Source organism: Rhinoderma darwinii, chromosome 5 (genome assembly GCF_050947455.1).
Source record: "Rhinoderma darwinii isolate aRhiDar2 chromosome 5, aRhiDar2.hap1, whole genome shotgun sequence".
Classification (NCBI taxonomy): Eukaryota; Metazoa; Chordata; class Amphibia; order Anura; family Rhinodermatidae; genus Rhinoderma; species Rhinoderma darwinii.
The window spans coordinates 138,144,788-138,154,133 of NC_134691.1; positions in this window are offsets into that span (position 1 = coordinate 138,144,788).

Genomic DNA, 9,346 nt, shown 5'->3' on the forward strand with positions numbered 1-9,346 from the left:
TTACACATGAGGGTTTTGTTGTGGATTTTCCCTGGATATTTTGGCTGTAAGGTCCTTAAAAATTATTTTAGGGAATTAGGAGAGAAGCTAAAGTCCACGACTTCCATGGTAGTGCTTTCAGAAATATTACCAGTGCCACGAGCATCACTAGAAAGACAGCGGGAGATTAGGGAGTTAAATAAGGAGCTTAGAAATTGGTGCCGGAAGGAAGGGTTTGGGTTCATGGAGAACTGGGCTTTTTACTCTGTCGACTACAGGCTCCATGGTAAGGACGGGCTGCATCTAAATGGGGAGGGTGCAGCTGTGCTGGGGGAAAGAATGGTTAGATGTCTGGAGGAGCTTTTAAACTAGGATCTGGGGGAGAGAAGGTGGGGATACTCAATTAGGGTTAAATACAGTACACAGGGAGTGGAATACAGCAGGGTTTAATGGGGATTTAGTGGGGGCAGGGGTTAGCAAGCCGTGTAGGGAGGTGAATAGGAATATATATAGACCAGAGAATAATAAAGGTGTCGGTAAGATGAAATGTATGCTGGCTTTTGTCTATTTGTAAAATCCAGCCTAAGACCAGTGCTGAATAAAGACATTGGGGGAGACTGTGACAGTGTGGAGTCTTTATGGGTAAATATTCATGGAGCGGTTAATAACGGCAAACTGCTAATTTGAGTTTGTTATAAGCGACCAAACATAGCGGAACAGACTGTGGATGAAATGCTGCAACAAATAGAAAAGGCAGCAAATAATAATGGGGTCCTTATTATGGGGGATTTTAACTATCCTAACATTGATTGGGACTAAGACTCCGCTAGATGTGCTAAAAGCTGTACATTTTTATACACAATTCAAGACAGTTATTATACTCAGTTGGTTGATAAACCAACCAGAGGGAATAATGTGCTGGATCTGGTCTTACCTAATAGACCAGACACAATATCAGATGTGGAGGTCTGGGAGCACTTGGGCAAAAATGACCACAATATGTTAAGTTTTAATATAATGTTCAATAAAACAATATGAAGGGGAGCAACAAAAACCTGGAATTTTAGGAAAGCAAAATTCAATCAACTGAGGGAAGCACTTAGTCATGTTGACTGGGATCATGTAATGGTAAATAGGTAGACTTACGCTAAATGGGGAGCTTTTTAAGATATATTACATGAATCGTGTTGTAAGTTTATACCCACTGGTAACAAAATGTCTAGAAATAAAAGTAGACCAATATGGAGGAATAGGGAATTACTAAATATAATAAGACAAAAACAAAAAATATTCAAAATATTGAAGGTTGAGGGCTCAGCAAAAGCATTCCAGACTTACAAAGATCTCAATAGGAAATGTAAAAAGAAAAACAAATTAGCAAAGTTATCCACAGAAAAACAAAATCGCTAATGACATTAAAATAAATCCCCAATTTTTTAATAAATATATTAATGCCAAAAATAAAAAAAAATGATAATATTGCCCTCTTAAAGATGAACATGGGAATATAATTGTAGAGGACAAAGGGAGGGCTGAGATAATAAACACGTACTTTTCCTGTGTGTTCACTGATGAGCTGCCAGTACCAGATATTCAGGGGGATAGTGATAAAAGTTCCCCACCCAATATTACCTGCTTAACACAGGAGGAAGTATAGCTGCGTCTGAGCAAATTAAATATTGATAAATCCCCTCGCCCAGACGGAATACATCCATGAGTATTAAGGGAATTGAGCTCAGTATTGGACAGACCATTGTATCTCATCTTCTTAGACTCTCTTATAACAGGATCAGTGCCACAGGATTGGAGGATGGCTGATGTTGTACCAATATTTAGGAAGGGTAAGAAGGTGGAACCGAGTAACTACTATCCAGTAAGTTTGACATCTGTGGTATGTAAAATATTTGAGGGTGTTCTAAGAGATGAACTCAAAAGTGTATAGCAGAGAAAAGTCTAATTACTGTTAACCAGCATGGATTCATGAAAAACAGGTCGTGCCTAACTAACATGCTCGGTTTCTATGAGGAGTGCAAATCTCGAGTTTCGTCATGTGGCTGATGTGATTTATTTGGATTTTGCAAAAGGATTTGATACTGTTCCACACAACAGTCTTGTTCTGAAGCTACAGACGCAGGGACTGGGGGACCATGTATGCACGTGAGAAAATAATTGGTTAAGGGACAGAAAACAAAGAGTTGTTATAAATGGAACTTACTCAAAATGAACTGAAGTCAGCAGCGGGGTACTACAAAGATCGGTGTTAGGTCCAATTCTTTTTTATCCTATTACTAATGACCTTGTGGATGGGATTAATAGCAACGTGTCATGTTTTGCTGACGATACAAAACTTTGTAGGGTACTTAAAACTCAACTTGACTATAAAATATTACAGAAAGATCTAGATAAGCTGGCAGCATGGGCAAAAACATGGCAGATGAAATTTAATGTCGATAAATTTAAAGTAATGCGCCTAGAACGCAATAATAATATTAATTCATACATATTAAATGGAATAAAGCTGGGCATAACGCAACAAGTAAAGGACCTGCGTATTTTGGTTACAAATAAGCTAAGCAGCAGTACTCAATGTCATGCAGCAGCTGCAAAAGCAAATTTTGTTTAGTGTGTAAAAAAATGAGAGATAAAATCCTGTCATTCAAATGTAATATTACCCATTCTATAAATCCCTTCAAGGCCACATCTTGAATATGGAATTCAGTTTTGGGCTCCATATTGCAAAAAGGATATAGGACAACTAGAGAGGGTTGAAAGGCGGACGACTACATTATTAAGTGGGATAAAAGGCATAGCTTATAATGAAAGGCTAGAAAAATTTCCCTTGTTCAGCCTGGAAAAAAGACACCTTAGAGGTGATCTTATTAACATGTAAAAATATATGTGTGGCCAATACAAAGAACTAGCACATAATCTGTTCTTTCCAAGGACTCTGCAAAGGACCAGGGGACATTCATTGCGTGTGGAAGAAAGATGTTTGACATAAATATAGGAAAGAGTTCTTTACAATTAGAGTAGTCAAACTATGGAATGTCCCACCCCAAGAGGTAGTAATGGCAGACACTATGTCACCATCTAAAAAAAGGCTAGATGATTATTTACTGATGAATGGCATTGAGGGTTATAATTAATCAAGCAATGAATGATGTGTAATTTATTGAGAAATGTTGAACTTGATGGACCGGTGTATTTTTTCAACCTATGTAACTACGTATGTAATGTGCATAAGGGATTACCTCAGGTCCCCTCGCTACATGGGCTGCAGTCTCTTTTCAGACATATTAAAAAGTTTCATATCAGTACAGATTCTGTTGCTTTAACACATATTAGAAATATTTTGTTTAAAGTTCTTCATATGAAAGTGAAATATATTCCCATTTTAGAAAGGAGATTTCAATCATATAAAGAAGTCATGCTTGCAAACCACATCATACATTTTGATCTCTATGTTAATACTTCACATGAAAGGAAAACATTATTTTTTTAATATATGACTTTCACCTGTGAACTCAGTTCCCTTTGCTTATTCCCTTGTGCGCCACAAATACTATTCTCTTTATACTAGTTCATCTTACTGTCACGCATAAGTGCTTTTCTACTGAAGTCACCTCACCCAGCTTGGGCATGTTTTTTTTTATTTCACTTATTTATTTGCCATCCCAGTGAAACATGTCCTACAGCTAAACAACAAATAATTTTGTATTCCATTACATGGCAGGAATAAATTATAGTTGCTTGGAAAAGTGCACAAAGCATTTTCAATTGCATAGTATTTCACTCCTCCCCTTTCATCGCTCAGTTCGGGAAGTCACCATTTTTATTTATATTCTTGCCAATACATAGCTGATCTTTTATGTTGTTAATGTGAAATATACAGCCTGTCTATATGATCAGGAAAGCTTCAGCATGGAAATGACAAATTTATCATTTCCTACTTTTATGTATTTTTACATAAATGTTAACAGCAGCATAAATGACCATTTTACCCATCATGCTCCTGTTCTTCATCAGTTCAGCCAAGGTCTGCTGTAGTGTTACAAATGAATTTTGCCTCTGTAATAGAACAGCATTTTATTTTATAAATTGTCATGGGCAGCTTGTGAAACTCTTCTTAACCTTTGGATAATGAGAACTGTAATTAGGATGCCATTTATTTTATCCTAGGTGGGTAGCGATGGTAAAAAATTGTTTCATTCTGGACAACTAATAAAGACAATTTTTGATGAGTTCATTTCTACACAAGCAATACTTCATAAGGTAGCCCTGTGTACACAATATCAGTCATATTGAGAATTCATTATGGAGAAATAGCTCTGTAATGTTCATCAGTAAGAAGCAGGTGGAATTATTAACTGGTACTTGCTGCAATATATTTCCTTCACAGAAAATGCTGAACTGGGGTAACTCATACATTGCATGGATAACAGAACATCAATGTGTATATATACAGTATATATACATATATATATATATATATATATATATATATATATATATATATATATACACACACAGTTAGGTCCGGAATTATTTGGACAGTGAAAAAAGTTTTGCCATTTTAGCTGTCTACCAAAACATATTGAATATACAGTTATGTAATTAATATGGGCTTAAAGTGCAGATTCTCACCTTTAATTTAAGGGTATTCACATCCTAATTTGACGGAGGGTTTAGGAAATACAGCTCTTTAATATGTAGCTGCCTCTTTTTCAAGGGACCAAATATAATTGGACAATTATCCTCCTATTTCCCTCGTTAATCCATCATCAAAGGTAAAAGGTCTAGAGTTGATTCCAGGTGTCGTATTTGCATTTGGAAGCTGTTGCTGTGAACCCACAACCATGAGGTCAAAGGAGCTTTCAATGCAAGTGGAACAGACCAACGTTAGACTGAAAAAGAATGAAGAAATCCATCAGAGAGATAGCACAAATGTTAGGAGTGGCCAAATCAACAGTTTGGTACATTTTTTTAAAAAAAGCGCACTGGTGATCTCGTGAACTTCAAAAGGCCTGGGCGTTCACGGAAGACAACAGTGGTGGATGATCACAGAATCATTTCCATGGTGAAGAAAAAACCCTTCACAACATCTACCCAAGTGAAGAACACTCTCCTGGAAGTAGGTTTATCAGTAGCTACCATAAAGAGAAGACTTCATGAGAGCAAATACAGAGGGTTCACCACAAGGTGCAAACCATTAAACAGCCACAAAAATAGAAAGGCCAGATTAGACTTTGCCAAACAACATCTAAAGAAGCCACTCAGTTCTGGAACAGCATGAAACTAAGATCTACCTGTACCTGAATGATGGGAGGAAGAAAGTATGGAGAAGGCTTGGAATGGCTCATGATACAAAGCACACCACATCCTCTGTAAAACATGGTGGAGGCAGTGTGATGGCATGGGCATGCATGGCTGCCAAAGACACTGGACCCCTAGTGTTTATTGATGATGTGACTGAAGACAGAAGCAGCCGGATGAATTCTGAAGTGTTCAGGGATATACTTTCTGCTCAGATTCAACCAAATGCAGCAAGGTTGATTGTATATTGTTTCACAGTACAGACTCAAAACATACTGCGAAATGCAGTTAGGTCCATAAATATTTGGACAGTGACACAATCGTCATGATTTGGGCTCTGCATGCCACCACATTGGATTTGAAATGAAACAACTGAGATGCAATTGAAGTGTAGACTTTTAGGTTTAATTAAAGGGATTAAACAAAAATATCCTGTGAAATGTTTAGGAATTGTAACCATTTTTCTACACAGCCTCCTCATTTCAGGGGCTCAAAAGTAATTGGAAAAATAAACATTACCATAAATAAAATGTTGTTATTTTAATACTTTGTAGATAAACCTTTGCAGGCAATGACTGCCTGAAGTCTGGAATCCATGGACATCCCCAAACGCTGGGTTTCCTCCTTTGTGATGATTTGCCAGGCCTTTACTGCAGCTGTCTTCAGTTGTTGCTTGTTTGTGGGTCTTTCTGCCTTAAGTTTTGTTTTAAGCAAGTGAAATGCATGCTCAATTATGTTAAGATTTGGTGATTGACTTTGCCATTGCAGAATATTCCACTTCTTTGCCTTAAAAAACTCCTGGGTTGCTTTGGCAGTATGTTTTGGGTCATTATCCATCTGTACTATGAAGCGACGTCCAATCAACCTTGATGCATTTGGTTGAATCTGAGCAGAAAGTATATCCCTGAACATGACAGAATTCATCCGGCTGCTTCTGTCTTCAGTCACCTCATCAATAAACACTAGTGACCCAGTGCCTTTGGCAGCAATGCATGCCCATGCCATCACACTGGCTCCACTATGTTTTAAAGAGGATGTGATGTGCAATGGATCATGAGCCGTTCCAAGCCTTCTCCATACTTTCTTCCTTCCATCATTGTGGTACAGGTTGATCTTAGTTTTATCTGTCCAAAGAATACTGTTCCAGAACTGGGCGGCTTCTGTACATGTTGTTTGGCAAAGTCTAATCTGGCCTTTCTATTTTTGAGGCTGATTAATGGTTTGCAACTTGTAGTGAACCCTCTGTATTTGCTCTCATGAAGTCTTCTCTTCATGGTAGACTTAGATACTGATACACCTACTTACAGGAGAGTGTTCTTCACTTGGGTAGATGTTATGAAGGGGTTTTTCTTCACCATGGAAATGATTCTGCGATCATCCACCACTGTTGTCTTCCGTGGACGTCCAGGCCTTTTGAAGTTCACAAGATCACCAGTGCGCTCTTTTTTTTCAAGAATGTACCAAACTGATGATTTGGCCACTACTAACATTTGTGCTATCTCTCTGATGGATTTCTTCATTTTTTTTCAGCCTAACGATGGTCTGTTTCACTTGCAGTGAGAGCTCCTTTGACCTCATGTTGTGGATTCACAGCAACAGTTCCAAATGCAAATGCTACACCTGGAATCAACAACAGACCTTTTACCTGCTTAATTGATGATGGATTATGGAGGGAATAGCCCATGCAGCCCATTAAAAAGCTTTTGAGATAATTGTCCAATTACCTTTTGGTCCCTTGAAAAAGAGGCAGCTACATATTAAAGAGCTGTAATTCCTAAACCCTTCCTCAAATTAGGATGTGAATACCCTCAAATTAAAACTGAGAATCTGCACTTTAAGCACTTTATATTTATTATATAAAACTATATTCAATATGTTTTGGTAAACAGCTAAAATGCCAAAACTTGTATCACTGTAAAAATAATTCTGGACCTACACTACCATTCAAAAGTTTGGGGTCACCCAGACAATTTTGTCTTTTCCATGAAAACTCACACTTATATTTATCAAATGAGTTGCAAAATGACTATAAAATATAGTCAAGACATTGACAAGGTTAGAAATAATGATTTTTATTTGAAATAATAATTTTCTCCTTTAAACTTTGCTTTAGTCAAAGAATGCTTCATTTTCAGCAATTACAGCATTGCAGACCTTTGGCATTCTAGCTGTTAATTTGCTGAGGTAATCGGTAGAAATTTCACCCCATGCTTCCAGAAGGCCCTCTTACAAGTTGGATTGGCTTGATGTGCACTTCTTGCGCACCTTACGGTCAAGCTGCTCCCACAACAGTTCTATGGGGTTGAGATCTAGTGACTGCGCTGGCCACTCCATTACAGATAGAATACCAGCTGCCTGCTTCTTCCCTAAATAGTTCTTGCAAAATTTGGAGGTGTGCTTTGGGTCATTGTAGGATGAAATTGGCTCCAATCAAGCGCTGTCCACATGGTATAGCATGGCGTTGCAAAATGGAGTGATAGCCTTCCTTATTCAAAATCCCTTTTGCCTTGTACAAATCTCCCACTTTACCAGCACCAAAGCAACCCCAGACCATCACATTACCTCCACCATGCTTGACAGATGGCGTCAGGCACTCTTCCAGCATCTTTTCAGTTGTTCTGCGTCTCACAAATGTTCTTCTGTGTGATCCAAACACCTCAAACTTCGATTCGTCTGTCCATAACACTTTTTTCCAATCTTCCTCTGTCCAATGTCTGTGTGCTTTTGCCCATATTAATCTTTTCCTTTTATTAGCCAGTCTCAGATATGGCCTTTTCTTTGCCACTCTGCCCTGAAGGCCAGCATCCCGGAGTCGCCTCTTCACTGTAGACATTGACACTGGCGTTTTGTGGGTACTATTTAATGAAGCTGCCAGTTTGAGGACCTGTGAGGCGTCCATTTCTCAAACTAGAGACTCTAATGTACTTGTCTTGTTGCTCAGTTGTGCAGCGGGGCCTCCCACTTCTCTTTCTACTCTGGTTAGAGCCTGTGTGTGCTGTCCTCTGAAGGGAGTAGTACACACCGTTGTAGGAAATCTTCAGTTTCTTGGCAATTTCTCGCATGGAATAGCCTTCATTTCTAAGAACAAGAATAGACTGTCGAGTTTCACATGAAAGCTCTATTTTCTAACCATTTTGAGAGTTTAATCGAACCCACAAATGTAATGCTCCAGATTCTCAACTAGCTCAAAGGAAGGTCAGTTTTATAGCTCCTCTAAACAGCAAAACTTGCACAAGGATTTTCAAGTTTTTTCTAATCATCCATTAGCCTTCTAACACAGTTAGCAAACACAATGTACCATTAGAACACTGGAGTGATGGTTGCTGGAAATGGGCCTCTATACACCTATGTAGATATTGCATTAAAAACCAGACGTTTGCAGCTAGAATAGTCATTTAGCACATTAACAATATATAGAGTGTCTCTGATTAATTTAATGTTATCTTCATTGAAAAAACTGTGCTTTTCTTTCAAAAATAAGGAAATTTCTAAGTGACCCTAAACTTTTGAACGGTAGTGTAACTGTACATAAATGCAAAAATTTGCAGCACTCCAGTAGGTTCGGTGAAAAAATGGGTGGACTTTATTCACCTCTGCATCATTTCAGCTCACTCAATGGAGCCTTATATATAAAGCTATAACCTTATTAAAGACATGTTGTGGTAGGTAGATGACTATGTATAGCGCACAATCGGTTGGTTTATTAAAATTGTATTTCAACCTTTGTATTCAGTTTGAGTCCTGCTTAGGTATTAGTATGTGCATTATTAACCGTAATGTAATTATTCTAACCTGCCAAATTTATAATAAGGAGTATGAGCACAAAATAATTATTTCAGACTGAGTTCTCCTAGGCCTAGGACTGATATTATTCTAATATTATTACAAAGCTGTTAACCCAAGTACATTACCAGTTCTCAAAAGGACTATTGAGGCAGTTAAATTCTAATTCCATCCTACCAGAGAAGAAACACTGATGCCTCCCACTGACATATCCTTATTAATTCCTTCCTTCTTCTAGAAAAAGATCCATTAGGAGTACAAAATCAATGCA